We start from the raw sequence: 20664 nt of genomic DNA on the forward strand, positions 1-20664 counted from the left end.
ATGATGATGATGATGATGATGATGATGATGATGATGATGATGATGATGATGATGATGATGATCATCATCATCATGATCATGATCATGATGATCATGATGATCATGATGATGATGATGATGATAATGATGATCATGATCATGATGATTATGATCATGATGATTATGATCATGATGATGATGATCATGATGATGATGATGAGGAGGAGGAGTATTTAAATGATGAGGAGGATTTAGTATATTAGAGTAATATGATCGTATTCGGAAAAAACTTACAATTGTAGATTAATACGGTTGACAAATCGGTTTTATATAAACGGTATGTAGATATGCTGTTATTAACGGGACCTTGGTTCTCCTTTATTTTTACATGGTATTGATGGCATACTGAGATAAACAGATTTGTGATTTGTGGTTGTGTGTGACACCCACACAGGTTTATGTAGCACGTTGTATGGTATATAACGTTAATGTTGTATAATTGTATAATTATAAAAATTAAGTTATTAAAATAATTGGAAACCGATTTTTGGATATTATTCGGCATACAGACTAATAGAGTTCGAATTGATCCTTTTTTTTAAAAGTCTCAATACAATTTTGTATTTACAATAACGGGCTTCACCAAAAAAGTATAATGTAATGATTGTGTATTATGTGTTTGTCATAAGTCACTAGTGAATTGGCAAAAATTGTATTTCGTAATGTAATGACACAGTTTCAACTGTAATAAACTCGCCTTGAGGGATTTACACTGAGTTGTAATAGTGCTTACTCTCATTATTATCCCAATTTATGAAAATAACTTGTTTATTTCAAAACACATTTCAAACGCTTTTCACAGCGCCAATAAAACAGATAACCAAAAAACCGATCAACATCTCCCAACAAAGTGCTGGTTCATCGGCTTTTAAAGGTACATATCTTTAGTAAAAGAAATAATCGAGCCGGCACGTCGATAATGCATTTAACGCCATGATGTTGGTGAAACTTAGTTTACAAAGTTACGATGTGTTGGTCGCATGGTAAAAAAAATATGTAACTTTTGCTGTTTGGAGATTAAATTTTGGAAAAATATGGTCTTTTATGTTTAGTTGATTTCCGATTATAATGTAATTTGTAAAAATCATGTGATTGATTGCATACTTAACATGAACAATTTAACGACACTTAATTGATAACGATATTATAATGTATAAATACCTGTTAAGTATATTGTATAGTGTTTTATTTATACAATACATAAAATAAAGTGAGATTAAGTTTTTCGGTAATGAATTGTTTTTTGTACCCAACAATTGCATCATCAAGTAGGGGCTTCCTACAATGGGCGTTTCCGGCGCATCCCACAACGTATGTCACCGACACAGTTTATCAAGCTTGGCCTATTACTGGATGACTGCGTCATGTCTGTTTGAATCATATCTATATTAAGACTGCTTCCGCCTCTGGTTTTGGTGATGACAAAAGTTTTCCTTCTTGTTGCTCCTATAACGTAAAGAATATTGAAGGGTGTCTACAATTCCTTTCTAGTAAATCATTGACACCAAAATGTAAGGCATGTACTATTTCTATCATCCTCTGGGATGGAATCCATTTTTTCAAGATTTAAGAGCATTTAATTTTAAACCAGGCAGTGAGCGCCAGCAGTGTGGTTTTGTTGGTGTTTCTGGATGTGCTGTTTGATTCTGACCACCTACAGTTTCTGAGTACAGCATTTGTCACACAAAACTATTTCGTATTGCAACTCGATTAAAACAAGGTTTTTTATTTTTGCCCGGTCATGAATATTCAAAAATACAAACTCATTATACTCATCTCTATAACTTTGTGCTTTCTCTGACGTCTAAAGTGGCGGTCTGCGCTGTAGTTCTTGTGTAACTGGACCGGCTTGAAGTGGGCTGTTGTGGGACGAAGCCTCATTTGACGTATAGGCAGTCTCTCACCACGTGTCCTGTGATGCGGCAAGCGAAGCACGGTCCCGAGGACGACCGGAAGTCGCTGTTGTTGGAGAAAACCTTCTTGATAACGTCTTGACGCAGCCTCTCCGCTTAACTAATACTAATATTTTAAATCTAAAAATGAGTATAATAATTACTGTTACAAATATATAAAAACCACAACGTGCGTCGTCTCCTGTAAGCGGACCTCGAATGACGCTATACCCGCCAAAACTCACGAAAATATCGTGAATTAGTAAACACGCATGTTTATTGAACTGTGACGGAAAGAATAACAATACCGAAGCTATTTCATACTTATTTACTTAAAAAAGAGACACTATAAATTATTAAACTTCTTTGTAGTATACACCCCGTTAAGAAGAAAAAGAGGTACACCCGGATCCGCATGTACATATAAGGGATTGCAAAATTATTCGAATATTCGATTGAATGGTCAGCATTTGAATAATAAAAATGATATTCGCATATTCGCATTTTTATCCAAACGTAATTTCACCAATATTAAATGACCTGCGAACCGCTTACTAAAAGCAATCGAAATCACTTGGGAGTAACATGTTTGACGTGACGTTCTTCGTGTCAAAATGATAACGCGGCCCGTGTCAGTGTTGATTGCGCAATGCAATATACACGCTCTAAGAAAGGCCCCGACTGTTGTTTGCCAATGGGGTGCCAATTAACGGTTTCAATTGACTGGCGAATAATAATTAAGTTTTATGATCACAGTATGAACAGCCTTTAAAATGTGTGAATTACTCAAATCGCGCAATGTAATATACTTACTATAAGAAAGGGCCCGAACTGTTGTTTGTCAATTAGGTACCAATTAAGGGCTTCAATTTACTTGCGAATAATAATTTAGTTTTTGTGATCACAGTTTGAACAGACATTTAAATATGTGAATTACTCAAAAGTAACAGATGATATAAACAAAACAATTATCAAGGAATCATAATTCAAATCTGAAAATGCCACCAGCCCCTTCTGCAGTATGGAATACTTTACACGGTCTGTGGATAAGAAGACCGCAACGTGTAATGTGTGTAAACTTAGTTTTACATATGCGCGGTCTGCTACAAATCTGTGGAATCATTAAAAAATTCTATGACACGATGTTTTTCATTCTATTTGTGCCCGATCACAGTATCGGTCATAGTATTAGTCGACAGCGATACAATTGTTCGATAGCAACGTTAATAAACAGCCTCGTATTTAGCAAACGGATATAACTTACAAACCAATGGAAATTAACACATAACAAGGTAAAATCAATCCAGCCTTTTTATGCGAATATTCGAATATTCGATTGAATGAATTTGCGAACATTCGCAGGGTTCCCGCTGTCGATCGCAATTGGCGATAATGGCGACAAAATAAATATTATGGCGACTTATTTTCGCACATGGCGATTTTTCGAAAATACGCATTTTTATCCCACTTTTACAACGAAATCGGTTGATTAAAGCCCCGTTTATTAAATTTCATCTTTAATCAACGGCAAGGCTATAATCAATGGCACGAAATGACGTCATCAACTGCCGAACCGGGACTACTTTTTTCCACGCACCTCGTCACCTGTGTTTGCCAAGTGCATCAATAATAAAAACAATCTCAAATGTTTGTCAATCTTAATGACCTTAAAACAAAGGAAAGTAGCAAAAAACGTGTTTTTTTGTCATTTATTTTTATTAAAACCTCAAGTATTAGGTAAATTTAACACTATGCAAATAGGTTCTGTTGTTGTTGCTCCCCTTTGAAGAAGTCAGTGCGAGTTGCTCCCCTTTGACCGTAGAAAACAATCGTCTGGACCAAGAAATCCTGTGTTATTTACAAGCTGTACTCGGATATGCATCCATCTGATTTTTCTTCAAAGCATCTTTTCTACCTGGCAATACGCACAAATGACACTGCATCCCGGTGATTCTTGCGTCAACAATTGGGTGTCAACAAGTTAGGTCAGATGCTGAAGGCCATGGCAAAAGACTCCGGCTTTCTCAAGCACAAGAGAATAACGAACCACTCAGTTCGCAAATTCCTGGTCCAAAAATTTCGAAATACAAATATCCACCCACTGAAACCATGGCAATAACAGGGCACAAAAATGTCCAGTCCTTAACCAATTATTCCAACATATCTGTTGAACAGCTGCAAAAGTGTTCATTCTTGCTCAGTCCAGTAAATGTAACAATCCAACAGTTCCTCTTGTACACCTTCACGCACCGAAACTATGGCCGAAATGCAGCCTAGACAACCACTGTCTACCGTCGAACAAGTTGATCTTGATGTTCGCCCCACCCAGTCACTTCACGGTTCACCAGCGTTCGAAAAACTTTGCCTCACAATTCTTTGGTTCCACTTTCAACATTCAAAATGTTAATGTATATAATTAGCTTAAATCCAAGTAATCTTTGTTATTTCGTCACGAAATAACCACATATTATAACAAAGAAGCAAATAATGTGTACCTCGTGATCGACTCGATAGTTTGATATCGAAAGTGAATTGTGTGTGGTGTTAGGCTACGTTGTAAACAAATGTAGTTCCTTGTATATAACAACTTAATGTCATATTAATATCATAAAACTTAAAGATTTGCAATTCAATATGATTAAAATTGTAATTAATAACGCTCGAGCCTTTGTTACAGAACGATATTCTGATTTAAAAAAAAATGATTATTTGATCAGCGGTTATTTTTGGAACGCGGAGTAATACACTGACCTTGGTTACACTACAGTCATTATCAAAGTACGACAAACACTCGTGAAAACTTATTTTGTTTACATAAAAAAAGTTTACTGAATAAAAAGTGGGATAAATAGAATAATAGGTCAGTGTTGATTATAGATCAGGTTTATCATGTTCGGCACGAAAACGAAAAAGCACTCGCCAAGGCTCGTGCTTTTTGTTTTCTAAGCCTCGCATGATAAACCTGATCTATAATCAACACTAACCTATTATTCTCTATTTTTCTGCTTAATATTTCCTTCAAATGACATATAACGCTCTGTTTACCAGCCGCTTTACGGCAGTCGTTATGCAATCGATGAATGTGATGTTAGCGACACTACTGAAATCAATGGAGCATGCGACAGTCGCAAAGTGGCATGCAATGGTGATAATTGCGATTATCTGGGGTGTTGTTACAAGTTATCTTAATTATCCTAATTGGTCGACTGTTATCTTGCTTCAGAGATAAGGTAACATTGAAATAAACCGACTTTGCGCTCTAATGTGAAGTGTTTGTTACAGTGTTCGCAGCCGATTCAATACCGTTACGTTGACAACCATGACAATCAAAAAGGTAAGTATCCAATTGTTTTTGGAAAAATCGGTGTAATTATAGAAAATACTTTAACATTTTACATGTTTTGGTTCTATTTAAAAGTGACATGATATTTCTGTTTTACTCGTCAAAATGGCAAGTTCAGAGAGTTAAACGACTTTTAGAAAGTGAACATAAGATTCTGATAATGTTGAGACTCATTCGAAAATGAAAACGGCCCCCCGCTAACATTCACCAGCTAACAAACAAAAACCAAACAAAGACAGTTGTTAATAAGAAATTCCTTTCCTTCAATATGATTTCTAACACACAACACTTCCAGATGTACTGTTTAAAAAAAGATGAACATAGTTAAGCACATAAATATCAATTTGACATTTGATATACACAAATGCATATTTTATTTCACTGTTGTGCTATGGGCTCTATGTAGTAGGTCATATGCTAGCATACTTTAATATTATTTATATACTGCACATTAATTTATTATTACTATTATTATATTAATATTATTTCCCTTTTTGTATTTTCCGATTACCAGAAAGCTGCTGAAGCACCCAAATTCAGGCTGCTAAGAAGGTGTCAATCAACAAGACTTACAACTGATTGAATGTGCCTTTATTTAATGAACACTGTTAAATGTGTTGTTATTATTAATCATACTGTTATTAAATCAATTCATTTAACATACTGTAAAATGCTCAGTTTTTGTTTGAATTATAATAATCTGATCTTCATTGCCCAAATGTAGCCCCAGCTTTTTAAATTTGGCGAAAGTAAGTGGCGACAACTTTTTAAAGCCCAGAGGGAACCCTGATTCGATACCGATATTGGTATTCGATGCCATCCCTACATATATAATTGATTTAATCGAGTTGCAATACGAAATGGTTTTGTGTGACAAATGCTGTATAAAATTGTAAAGCGCATCGTTTTGATTCACTTTATTCGTTAGTTAATAACAATACTTAACGCAAGTAATAATATTGTATTTTAACATACATGTATTAATTGCATTTGCAATCAATAATAAAACTATTATATTAAATTTATATTATCAAGTTTAAACACATAAAACACAACTTTTGACATATGACACAACTTGCATTCAATATAATGCTTAAACCTGAATCAATCACAATCCATCTAAACTTAATACATTTATTTATTCCAAACAAGTGCTAATTTGCAGGTTTTTCACATTTTAAAATGTAAAAAAATGTCGTATCTAGTTTATTAAATATAACATGTTGAAACCATGTAATGCACGTTACATGTAAAATGGCTGTGTATGATACAAGCTATAAGATAACCTGATTCAATGCAAGTTGGCGATTGCGGACGCAGTATGACGTGTGTGAAGTTAGCCAATTTAACCTATTTAGCCTATTTAGCCTATTTAGCCGGTAAAGTACATAGGTTGATACATACATCATTTTGAGACAATTTAGCCTATTAAGCTGAAATATTAAGTTTAGTAAGCCTATTTAGCAGGTTTGGTACATACTTTCAGAATATAAAACACAAAATGAATATGATTGTGAATTATTCCCATGGCGAGTGGGACTGCACCTTTAAGGCCCCATTTCGGACAAACAAGAGTTTTCCCACGGAAACGACCTAGTGCACGCTGAACTCCCGTCGGCCGCCTGTCGGGCTGATCTAGCTTCGGCCCGGGGTTTTAATTAGGGTAGGCGTCACGTACAGCCTATTTAGCGTATTATGCTCTATTGTCATATAGAGTGGGTATGCACCTTTAAGGGCACATTTCGGACAAACAATAGTTATCCCCCGCAAGCGACCTAGTGCACGCTAAACTCCCGTCAGCTGCCTGTCGGGCTGATCTAGTTTCGGCCCGGGGTTTTAATTATGGTCGGCGTCACGTACAGCCTATTTAGCGTATTATGCTCTTTTGTAATATAGAGTGGGTATGCAACTTTAAGGGCCCATTTCGGACAAACAAGAGTTATCCCCGGAAGCGACCTTGTGCACGCTGAACTCCTGTCGGCTGCCTGTCGGGCTGATCTAGCTTCGGCCCGGGGTTTTAATAAGGGTAGGCGTCATGTACAGGCTATTTGGCGTATTATGCTCTATTGTAATATAGAGTGGGTATGCACCTTTAAGGGCCCATTTTGGACAAACAAGAGTTATCCCCCGGCAGCGACCTAGTGCACGCTGAACTCCCGTCGGCTGCCTGTCGGGCTGATTTAGTTTCGGCCCGGGGTTTTAATTTGGGTCGGCGTAACGTACAGCCTATTTAGCGTATTATGCTCTATTTTCATATAGAGAGGGTATGCACCTTTCAGGGCCCATTTCGGACAAAAAAGAGCTATCCCCCGGAAACGACATAGTGCACGCTGAACTCCCGTCGACTGCCTGTCGGGCTGATCTAGTTTCGGCCAGGGGTTTTAATTAGGGACGGCGTCACGTACAGCCTATTTAGCGTATTATGCTCTATTGTCATAGAGAGAGGTATGCACCTTTAAGGGCCCATTTCGGACAAACAAGAGTTATCCCCCCAAAGCGACCTAGTGCACGCTGAACTCCCGTCGGTCGCCTGTCGGGCTGATCTAGTTTCGGCCCGGGTTTTTTATTTGGGTCGGCGCTACGTACAGCCTATTTAGCGTATTATGCTCTATTGTCATATAGTGTGGGTATGCACCTTTAAGAGCCCATTTCGGAAAAAACAAGAGTTATCCCCCGGAAACGACCTAGTGCACGCTGAACTCCCGTCGGCTGCCTGTCGGGCTGATCTAGTTTCGGACCGGGGTTTAAATTTGGGTCGGCATCACGTACAGCCTATTTAGCGTATTATGCTCTATTGTCATAAAAGGTTAGTATGCACATTTAAGGGCCTATTTCGGACAAACAAGAGTTATCTCTCGGAAACGACATAGTGCACGCTGAACTCCCGTCGGCTGCCTGTCGAGCTGAACTAGTTTCGGCCCGGGGTTTTAATTACGGTAGGCGTCACGTACAGCCTATTTAACTTATTATGCTCTAGTGTCATATAGAGTGGGTATGCAGCTTTAAAGGCCCATTTCGGACAAACAAGAGTTATCCCCCGGAAGCGACCTAGTGCACGCTGAACTCCCGTCGGCTGCCTGTCGTGCTGATCTAGTTTCGGCCCAGGTTTTTTATTTGGGTCGGCGTCACGTACAGCCTATTTAGAGTATTATGCTCTATTGTCATATAGAGTGGGTATGCACAGTTAAGGGTCAATTTCGGACAAACAAGAGTTATCCCCCGGAAAGGACATAGTGCACGCTGAACTCCCGTCGGCTGCCTGTCGGACTGATCTAATTTCGGCCCGGGGTTTTAATTAGGGTCGGCGTCACGTACAGCCTATTAAGCGTAATATGCTCTATTGTCATATAGAGTGGGTATGCACCTTTAAGGGCCCATTTCGGACAAACAAGAGTTATCTCCCGGAGGCAACCTAGTGCGGGCTTGACTCCGGTTGGTTGCCTGTCGGGCTTATCTAGTTTCGGCTCGGGGTTTTAATTTGGGTCGGCGTCACGTAGAGCCTATTTAGCGTATTATGCCTTTTGTCATAAAAAGTGGGTATGCACCTTTAAGGGCCCATCTCGGACAAACAAGAGTTATCCTCCGGAAACGACCTAGTGCATGCTGAACTCCCGTCGGCTGCCTATCGGGCTGATCTAGTTTCGGCCCGGGGTTTTAAATTGGGTCGGCGTCACCTACAGCCTATTTAAGCGTACGAATTATGCTCTATTTAGCGAAATAGGCTCTCTTTACATGGCGAGTGGGAATGCACCTTTAAGGGCCCCTTTCGGACAATTAAGAGTTATCCCCGGGAGCGACCTAGTGCACACTGAAATCCCGTCCTCTGCCTGTCGGGCTGGTCTAGATTCGGCCCTGGCTTTTATTAGGGTCGGCGTCACCTACAGCCTATTAAGCGTATATATTATGCACTATTAAATGGCGAGTAGGAATGCATCTTTAAGGGCTCTTTTCGGACAAACAAGAGTTATCCCCCGGAAGCGACGTAGTGCAAGCTAAACTCCCGTTGGCTGCCTGTCGGGCTCATCTAGTTTCGGCCCGTGGTTTTAATTAGGGTCTGCGTAACATAGCTTATTCCGCGAATAAGGCTCTATGTTCATGGCAAGTGGGTATGCACTTTTAAGGGCCCTTTCGGACAAACAAGAGTTATCCCCCTGTAGCGGCCTAGTGCACTCTGAACTCCAGTCGGCTGCCTGTCGGGCTGATCTAGTTTCAGCCCGGGGTTTTTATTAGGGTCGGCGTCACACTCAGCCTATTTAGCGTATGTATTATGCTCTATTTACATGGCGAGTATGTATGCACCTTTAAGGGCCCTTTCGTACAAAAAAGAGTAATACCCGGAGGCGACCTAGTGCAAGCTAAGCTCCAGTTGGCTGCATGTCGGGCTGATCTAGTTTCGGCCCGGGGTTTAAATTAGGGTCGTCGTCACATACAGCCTTTTTAGCGAATAAGGCTCTATTTACATGGCGAGCGGGTATGCACCTTTAAGGACCCCTTTCGGACAACGAGTGTTCCCCCGGAAGTGAGCTAGTGCACGCTGAACTCCCGTTGGCTGCCTGTCGGGCTGATCTAGTTTCGGCCCTGGGTTTTAATTCGGGTCGGCGTCACCTTCAGCCTTTCAAGCGTATATATTGGGCTTTATTTACATGGCGAGTGTGTATGCACCTTAAAGGGTCCTTTTTGACAAACAAGAGTTATCTCCCGGAAGCGACCTAGTGCAAGCTGAACTCCCGTTGGCTGCCTGCCTGTCGGGCTGATGTAGTTTCGGCCCGGTTTTTAAATTTGGTTCTGCGTCATCTACAGCCTATTAAGCGAATGAGGCTTTATTTACATGGCAAGTCAGTATGCACCTTTAAGGGCCCTTTTCGGACAAACAAGAGTTATACCCCAGAAGCTACCTAGTGCAAGCTTAACACCCGTCTTCGGAGCCTTTCAATATACGAAGATTTACAATCCTTTAAATTTCAGTTAAAAATACACAACATTTTATAATTATGTGACATGTTTGTCTTACTTTATCTTAATGTTGCAGATTTTATATTCATTTGTATTGGTAATTTACAGGACAGAACAAAGGGTTATCATCCTTATATGTTTATGTAAAACAAGTGTTAGCACAAAAGCAAGAGTATAAAGCGAGAGCTAAGAATAACTAATATATATGGCGTTCTCTCCATATTACTGTCATACACGGCATGTGCTCGAGTACTGTATTAACAGATATTGTTTTGCAATTTTGTGTTAAAGTTTTTTAAAAAGCGACGAGTGTTTCATTTCATTTAAATTTAATGATCAAATGTACCAAGGTATTTCTATTGGACCTATTATTTGCTTTTTAGCAACCACTCAATATTGACACTGAATGAAAAGACTACAAATGGAATTGCAATCAGAATCATAACCAAATAAAGCTTTTAATCGTTCTTATTGACAAACGATCTGCACATATCATTAATTTACGACTGCAATAGCCTTGCAAAAAAACTATTTTGAGATTCATCGCCTCTTCAAATAAAGACCAAAACGTTTTTCATGATTGCACGAAGTCTTAAGAATTACGAATAATTGAAACGGTATTGAATTATATCTTTTGCATTCATAACCCTGAACAAACGTGTCATATTTATCCGCACCATCTATGCGATCTAATCTTTCATCTCCGTTGCTTTTCAATGCTTTTAATTGCTTGCAATACTCAAGATTCAATATCTAAAGGTATTATACATACAGCACACAATCCAAACTCGGTGCATTCCTCAACAAAAAAAAATCAAAAACTAATTAACCAGATATCACGCAACAAGACATTTAAACCTTAATGTACTCCGGATACAGAAAATAAACTTACACCTACCCAGCCAATTTAGACTTTAACCGAGTTTTATTCCGGCCCAAAATCCGATGACGTAAAACGCGCTACGGTAAACAAAACAAAATTTTCTTTGAACAAAGCCTGCCTCATCATGCTTTTTAAGTGAGACTTTCGATAATATAGCGGCAATTTTACAGAATATTGACATAAATATAAACATACTTAATTTGAAAATAATTCTCCGACAACGGCCAATTTCGCGTAAAAATTTCCGGGTTACTTTCAGTATATTTTTCGTACCAGAGATACATTTAAGTTTATTTCAGAGTGCCCGGGGTACATTTAATTAGTACCCGAGCCGACAATAACCAATCGAGCAACAGTAAGTTACCCTTAACATAGGTAACCAAATACCACAAGTGGCACCAATTATAATGATAAAAGTCAATTACATTTAAAAAAAGTCAAACATGAATAAGGTGTTGTCATGATTAAAAAGAATAATCATGACAACATTTATCTGTTACATGTTTTCGATAGTTTTTTATCCTCTTTTTTATTTACACTGTTCTTTTTTCATTCCATTCAAATGTGTGACACGCGTTCGGACTATTGTCAAAATGTTAATATGTTAACTAATCCCGCACTCTGGATCAGCAGACGATTTATTGCTTAAATCTCACATTGGATTCCGGAGATAGTTGATGAATCATGATTGCTAGTCCCTTTAGATAAAATAAAATCTTGTTAGTCCTAAAGCGGCCCTTTAAGGTGCATACCAACTCGCAATGTAAATAGCGAATTATACGCTAAATAGGCTGTAGGTGACGCGGGCCATAATTACAATCCCGGGCCGAAACTAGATCAGCCCGGAAGGCAGCCGTAGGGATTTCAGTGTGCACTAGGTTGCGTCCTCGGGATAACTCTTGTTTGTCCGAAAGCGCCCCTTAAAAGTGCATACCCATTCGAGATGTAAATAGAGCATGCTACGCGAAGTAGGCTTATGTGAAGAAGAGACAACTTCAAACCCCGGGCCGAAACCAGATCAACCCGACAGGCAGCCGACGGGAGTTCAGCGTGCACTATGTCGCTTCCCGATGATAACTCTTGTAAGTCCGAAAGCGGCCTTAAACCTCGTAATGCAAATAGCGACTATAACGCTAAATAGGACGCACACCATAATTAAAACCCCGGATCGAAACTAGGTCATCCCGACAGGCAGCCGACATAAGTTCAGCGTGCACTATGTCGCTTCCGGGGGATAACTTGTTTGTCCGAACACTGACCTTAAAGCTGTATACCCACTCGCAATGTTAATAGCGCATAATATGCTAAATAGCCTGTAGGTGACGCCGGACCTAATCAAACCCCCGGCCGCAACTACATTGGTCCGACATGCAGCCGTCGAGAGTTCAGCGTGCAATAGGTCGTTTCCGGTGAATAACTTTTTTTGTCCGTAAGCGGCCCTTAAAGGTTCATATTCGCTCGCCATCTCAATAGCTCCTTATACGCTTAATAGGCTGTATGTGTCGCCGACCCTATTTAAACCCCCGGGTCAAAACTAGGTTAGCCCGACAGGCATCCGATGCCAGTTCAGCGTGCACTATGTCGCTTTCCAGCGATAACTCTTGTTCGTCCGAAAGCGGCTTTTATACACAATCGCCATGAACATAGCGCATAACTCGCAAAATATCTGTTTGTGACGCCGACCTTAATTAAAACCCGGGCCGAAAATAGATCAACCCGACATGCAGCCGAAGTGAGTTCAGCTTGCACTAGGTAGCTTCCGGTGGGATAACTCTTGTTTGTCCGAAAGCAGCCCTTAAAGGTGCATACAAACTCGCCATGTAAATAGCGCCTCATGCGCTAAATACGTCGCTGTATACGTTGTAGGTTTTATACGACCTAACCCTTATTAAAACCCCTGGCCGAAACTAGATCAGCCCGACAGGAAGCCGACGGGAGTTTAGCGGGCACTAGGTCGCCTCCAGGAGATTACTCTTGTTTGTCTGAAAGCAGCCCGTAAAGGTGCATACCCACTCGTCATGTTAATTACGTCTTATAGGCTAAAAAGCCTGTATGTGGCGCCGACCCTTATAAAACCCAGGTTAAAAACTGGATCAGTCCGACAGGCAGGGGTGTCTGGGTTGGGCTGCGCTACAATTACGTATGGCTGGTGTTCCCATCGATCTGCCAACTTCTGCTTGCCTCGGAGAGCAACATTACGTACGAGGACAATGTCGCCAGGTTGAAGTCGAGTAGATCTAGCTGATTTGTCGTAGTGCTTCTTGTTCAACAGCCCCGATGACCTAGCATTCTGGCGCGCCCTATCATAAGACTCGCTGAGTCGTTTTCGGAGCTTTGCAACATACTCCGTATGTTGTTTGTCGCCAATGTCCTCTGTAGGAAGCCCTAGAAATGCATCTATAGCCAAACGTGGATGCCTGCCAAACATAAAAAAGTGCGAAGAAAACCCCGTACTTCTGTGATGAGTTGAATTATAGGCATGCACCAATGTTGGAATATATGACTTCAAATCAGCCTTTTGATGCTCTTCCAAGGTACCTAACATGCCTAGTAGAGTCTGGTTGAACCTCTCCGTTTCGCCGTTGCCCATTGGATGATAGGGTGTGGTTCTGCTTTTGTCCATACCTGAAATCTGACACAATTCATTGATTAGAGCAGATGTAAAATTGGCGCCTTGGTCAGAATGCAACCTAGCAGGAAACCCATAGTGAACAATAAACTGATCAAACAACACTTTGGCTGTTGTTTTAGCCGTTTGATTGCGTGTCGGATACGCCTGTGCATACCGGCTAAAATGATCAGTAATGACTAGCACGTTTTCAAAACCGTCTTTTGAACACTCTAACGACAAATAATCAATGCACACGATCTCTAACGGTGCTGTCGACTCAATAGGCTGAAGTTCAGCGCGCTCTGGGTGGCGTTTTCTACGAGTGCAGCGACCACATTGTTTCACCTTTTCGTCAACAAACGCATCTAAACCAGGACAGTAGCATCGCTCCTTCATCAGGCTAGTGGTACGATCCCTACCCTGGTGTCCGAGGTCATCATGGAGACATCTAAACATATCGTCCCTGAGATGTTCGGGCACAACAATCTGTGTTCGGTCAACATCATTGACCTTCGCCCTGCGATATAGTACACCGTTTTGTACAACCAATTTGCCCCACTCTCTAGCATAATGTTTGCAACTATCCTTCGAAGAAGGTCTATTGCCACTGAGCATGTGACAGACAAGTTCTTTCAGTTGTAGATCATCCGATTGAGCCTTGATCCAGTCCTTGTTAGAAAGACTATATAATTGAAGAAGATCTTCCGGTATATCTTCAGTTGGGTCATTCAAAGGTGGCTCATTTCCTGGCGAAACCAAGGTTTGGTAAATCGGAATGTTGACCTCGGCAGATGTACATACGGCGTCCATGACCGATGGTGAAATACGACTTAGTCCGTCCGCATCTTTGTTGTTCTTCCCCTTCCGATAACGAATGCTGAAGTTGTACGTTGCGAGAGCCGCGATCCATCGTTGTCCCGTTGCGTCGAGCTTTGCCGATGTCGTCACTTAGGTGAGAGGGTTGTTATCCGTGACAACTTCAAATTTCCCACCGTATAAGTAGTCGTGGAAGTTTTCATACACGGCCCACTTGACAGCGAGGAACTCGAGCTTGTGAGCTAGATAACTGCGCTCGGCCTTAGTGAGACTTCTGCTGGCGTATGCGACTACTCGCTCCTTTCCGTCTTGCTTCTGATACAGCATAGCTCCGATTCCTGTTCCACTGGCGTCTGTGTTCAGCGTGAATGGCAAGGTGTAGTCAGCATACGCAAGGATTGGTGGATTTGACAGCTTCTGTTTAATGCTTCAAACGCATTTTGTTGGCTGGTTTCCTATCTGAATTTTGGTTTTGGATTTTTCTTGACTGTCTTCTTAGTTGAGGTTCCCAGAAGCAAATCGTTAAGTGGTCTTGCAACATTGGAAAACCCGTTTATAAACCGCCTGTAGTAGCCAGCAAAGCCTAGACATTTTCTGACATATTTTATACTTTTGGGGACAGGCCAGTTTTGGACGGCTTCAACTTTTTGCGGATCAGCCTGGATTCCTTCTGCAGACACCACATGACCCAAATAAGTTGTTTTGGTCTTGAAAAATTCACACTTTTTAGGATTAACTTTTAGATTGTATTGTGCAAGAAGAGAAAACACGGAATCCAGTCGATCTAGATGGGAGTCTATGTCCGAAGAAAACACAACGATATCGTCTAGGTAGATTAAGCACTCTTTCAGGTTCAGATCACCCATGCAACGCTCCATTAATCTTTGAAACGTTGCCGGGGCATTGCAGAGTCCAAATGGCATCCTAGTACATTGAAAGAACCCAACTCCTGGAACTTGAAACGCTGTTTTCTCCTTATCGTCGTCTTCTAATTCAATTTGCCAGTATCCAGATTTTAAATCGATCTTTGAAAAATATTTAGAGCCAGCAAGCATGTGTAGAGTATCCTCAACTTTTGGAATAGCATATGCATCTTTCTTAGTTCTAGAGTTTCATTTTATAAAGTCTATGCAGCATCTTAGGGATCCGTCCTTCTTTATCACAACAACTATATTCGACGACCAGGGGCTGTTCGATTCTTTGATGGCGCCGATTTCTATCATTTCCTTAGGATGTTCCTTTACTTCGTTGAACAGATGAGGTGGTACCCGCCAGTATGGTTCTTTAAATGGAGTATCATCTGTCAACTCAATTTTATGTTTAACTTCGGCTGTATGTCCTATGTCAATTTTCGACTTTGGAAAAATTGATTCCCATTTCTTGAATAGGTTATACACTTTACTTTTCTGCTCCTCTGTTAACTCTGAATCCTCAATATCAACCCCGAAGTCACGATGTGGTTCGTCGTTTTGAATGTTGTAAACGTTCGCCTCTTCATTTTCAGCGTCACTTTTCTCGCAAAGCGGAACGGACCGTAATACATTCACCTCTTCAAGGTTACAAAGAACACTTTTACTTTCAATCCTGATAGTCCTGGCCGATAAATTACAAACTCTCACAGGTACTCTTGCTGTTTTCCCTGGATTCTTTAGGCTCACTACTCTCGGACAAACGCTGAAAGCTGTAGGCAGGTCACCGGTTTCTGTAACCGCTGCTTCAATCAAATCTGACTTCCTTACAAAACCAGTGATGGTCTTAGTCTCCAATGGATGAAGAATGACGGTCTTCGTAGCCTCTACCTGACCTACTATTGGTGATAGCATGGCATCAAACGCTATTTTCCATGTCTGAGGAAACTCCCCACTCTGCATTTCAAATTTTTGCCTGTACTCTCGCAACAGATTTGTTCCAACAATGGCTGGCACTTTAGCATTAAATTCAGTGTCCTTTACTATTAAAACTAGCATTTGAGACTGCCGCGATGAACACGGTAACTTCACAGCTACTTCTATATAGCCTGTGTATTATTGCCGTTCCATTGGCTCCCGTCAACTGGATTTTAAAATCGGTCAATGGTAGAAGTTCTGGTTTTGGATCCATTGTATTGAAGTAGCTTTCAGACAAAGTAGTGACCATTGATCCCGTATCAATCAAAGCTTTCGTCTCTTTGCCTTCAATGATTACTACTCCTTCGTTTGAAGCGCCTATCAGCCTTTCTCTAAGGTAACTTGCTACTCTCGTAGGGCTTTTTACTTCTGCTTCGCTTCCATCGTGCCCTGCCGTGAAAGCGCTTTCTCGTTTAAATGACTCTGTTTGTTTTCTGCTGTTGATTCATTTTCTGGGTGATTATATCGATTCTGTTCTTTATTTGGATATGCACCTATTCTATAGCCTCCTCTATAATAACGCCCTCTATTGGTGTGTCTATTCTGTCTCCTATCCTGGTCACTCGACATTGCCGCTTGGTATGATCCGTTTTCTCTCTTCTGTTCCTGGTTCCGCTTCTTTATAATTCCCATCTCAGCCTCAATGGTTTTGAGCCTTTCTAGCATCTCATCCATAACTTTAAATCTATCATCCGTTGATTGCTGATTAACAAGTGTTTTTCCTGATGCATTAACTGGATTAAATTCTTCCTCTTCTAGTCTCGTTTTTCTTTTTAACTTTTCAAAACTGTCACTCGATTCGTATGAAACTCTCGTTGCTGATTTCAGTTGTTCAGAGTTCAATCCTCTCCAAAAATCTTTCCTTTAACTTATTATCTCTCTTACGTTCCTCTATTTCCCCTTTGTTAACTGCCTGTTGAAATAGAGCTTCTAGTCTTATTCCCCATGCAGAACATGATTCTGTTTCATTTTGTTTTGCCGAGTAAAAATCTTATACTATTCTTTCACCAGACTTCATTTCTCCAAATTTTTCAGTCATTTTAGCGATAAACTCCTCTGCTGACTCAGATGGTTTGATTGTTAACAGTATCCTACGAGTATCACCTTTCAATGAGTTCCTTATAGCTTGTGACACTGCGTAATCCGAATACAGTCCCGTCCTCATCATACAAACAGCTTCAAGCTTCCACTCTTCAAAGTTCTTGCCATCAAAGCTCGGCAATGTTGGAATTCTTGTACTCAACTTAATTTGATCATTTGTTGTCACTTCCCTTATCATATAATTATCATTCTTCTGTTGTACTTTATCTTTAAGAACGCGTTCTTTCTGTTTCAACACCTCTTATCTTCTATTCATATCATCATCTTTCATTCTTCTTATAGCTATTTCTCTATCCAGTAGTTCATTTCTACTCCGCTGCTGAAGCAATGCCTTTTCCTGTAACTCAAGCTGTTCTATGTTTCGTAGTAACTCTTTCTCAGCCTGACGTTTTCGTTCAAATTCATTTTCTAAAACAAGCCTCTGTTCAAGCATCATTCTGTGGCTCCTTTCCTTATCTTCTCGCATTTTCATAAACTGACAATTCTTTATTTCATACTTCTCAGATTGGCTTCTTATTTCTGCATATTCATCATGTACTCTCCTTATATCCTCTTTTAATTCATATTTATGTACACTCCCTGTCTCATTTCTACTCAATCTTGTGTCGGGTACTCTGTTGCTAAGACGTTCTTCTATTCCTGAATTTCTATCCGCCACAATTGAAGAATTGTCCCTAATTCTTGTGTAAATGTGGTCTGCACTTGAGACATAAGTTTTATCTTCACGTTTACGGTCTTCGTACTTCAATTCACGCTATGTTACATCAAGTTTTCTCATGTGCTCATCCAAGTAACGTAGAGAATCTGGCGTGTTACCATTTAATTGTGTTTCAAAACAGTCTCTTGACTTTTCATTCATTAACATATGTTCAACGCCATTGATTGACTCTCCATGTAAATAATCATCGATCGTGTTCATATTTGAAACTATGCTGTTCTGTTCATCTGATAATTCACTCCGTAATTCTCTCTCAATCCTCTCTTTTATTCTCCTTTCCTTTAATTCTTGCTCCTCTTTCAAAATTTCTTCCCGTATACGCTTTCTCCTGATGCAGCGTAACTCTCTTTTACTGATTGCTTGTGCCATTCTCAATACAAACAAGGGACAAAATTGTCACAAAACCAGGTTTTCATTGTGAAAAAAAAATCTGATAAAGGGAGAAAACTCAAACTGAACTTTTGAAATGACCAAAAAAAATTAACCCCCTTTGTAAGTTTTTTTTTTTTAAATCTATTTTTAGTCGTGGCGACCTTGACATTGGAGATATTGACGTGATTCTTTCGTGGGACACACCGTCCCATGATGGTGAACAAATGTGCCAAATGATTTTAAAATCTCACAATGAATGACATAGTTATGGCCAGGACAAGCTCATTTATGGCCATTTTTGACCTTTGAACTCAAAGTGTGACCTTGACCTTGGAGATATCGACGTAATTATTTCGCGCGACACACCGTCCAATGATGGTGAACAAATGTGCCAAATGATTTTAAAATCTGACGATGAACGACATAGTTATGGCTCGGACAAGCTCATTTATGGCCATTTTTGACCTTTGAACTCAAAGTGTGACCTTGACCTTGGAGATATCGACGTAATTATTTCGCGCGACACACCGTCCAATGATGGTGAACAAATGTGCCAAATGATTTTAAAATCTGACAATGAACGACATAGTTATGGCCCGGACAAGCTTATTCCGCCAGCCCGCCAGCCCGCCAGCCAGCCAGCCAGCCAGCCCGCCAGCCAGCCCGCCCGCATTCGCCAATCTAATAACCAGTTTTTTCCTTCGGAAAACCTGGTTAAATATGTATACGAAGCAAATATTTGTTATATTTATAAGGGTAAAACAACATATAATTAAATGATCATAATATACAAGCAAATAAATAATCACACAATGAACATCCACTTTCAATATAACACTTTATTTTAATTCTGTGCTTAATTAAATACACAATATTTATATGGGATAATATGTAAGGGGCATAACGACAGTTAATCAATTGAGTCAAGGGAAAGAACTGCCGCAAGACGTTCAAATGCACAATCACTCAATGCGACTTACTCCTATAATACCCATTGATTTTCTTTTAAGCAGTCCCGATAATAAACAACTATAATTATCTCACCTACTCAACCTCTTTAGTAAGACAAATTTGTGACAAAACTAATCGACTTTCACTTTCCCGAGGACTAATCCTCCTTACTACTAGAATTTAACTAATTACCGCTATACTTTTAATTCTAAACTATGCTATAACAACTACTCATCAATATATGCATGTGTGTACCGCACTCGATAATCCGCTCTATACTCGAAACGAACGACGATTGTAATCGCACTTTTACATTTTGTTAAAATGTCGCACGCACCGATTATTTACTTTTGAAATACTACTCAGTATTTCAATTTACTTGCGAACGCTTTCCGATTAAAATCGCGCGCAACCTTGCAAGGATTTCTTGAGCATAGTTTTTGTTCAATATTCAGTGATCAATAGACATAAAAAGACCAATAAGAACTAGAAGTTTGACAGGGTTTAATAATTAGTTTATAAGTGGTTATTATCGACCGAAAATCGCCTTCATTCATTACTGACAGCTGGACCTCAGGAATTACACACTTTGATTTTGGTGTGCTATTTGTGAAACTCTTGGCTGTTTTGGACATACTTGGACGATTTTCATCAAATAAAAGGTGTTTTATCATAGATGGACGCTTCCTGCTTGCAACCACAACGACATATGTGTGCATTGTTTGATCTTTTATGCTGTTGCATTGTGTTATTCAATACACCTGTGAAATCATCGTTGGGTACCTTTACTCTTATTATATATATATATATGGACCAAAAATTTGTTTCAAGTACCTGTGAGTTCATCCAATTATCCGTCTACATATCTTAACACATGATAAAACAAAACAATAAAACAATGTTAAAACTCACGACCGGAAACAGTTAGTGTTCACACTTCCAGCTAAGTTGGAAGCACATCAAAGTCACTGTCACATCCAACGGCGATCAACGATGCTGCGAAGGATCCTTTTGATGAAAAAGTTTAATACACTCGCGAGTGGAAAGTTCAGTTTGGGCCCTGGTAAACGATGTGTACACGTGACAATGTTTATCAACA

The 20664-nt window shown here is 40.0% G+C and overlaps 1 long non-coding RNA gene across 1 annotated transcript; it reads left to right on the forward strand.

Moving 5' to 3' along the window:
• The first annotated feature begins 2686 nt into the window (after positions 1-2686).
• On the forward strand, positions 2687-5933 carry LOC127848225 (uncharacterized). The gene is made up of 3 exons (XR_008034424.1): positions 2687-3223; positions 5214-5265; positions 5789-5933. It is a non-coding gene; the product is annotated as an uncharacterized LOC127848225 (long non-coding RNA).
• The last annotated feature ends 14731 nt before the right edge of the window (positions 5934-20664 follow it).

Source organism: Dreissena polymorpha, chromosome 10, assembly GCF_020536995.1.
Source record: "Dreissena polymorpha isolate Duluth1 chromosome 10, UMN_Dpol_1.0, whole genome shotgun sequence".
Taxonomy (NCBI): Eukaryota; Metazoa; Mollusca; class Bivalvia; order Myida; family Dreissenidae; genus Dreissena; species Dreissena polymorpha.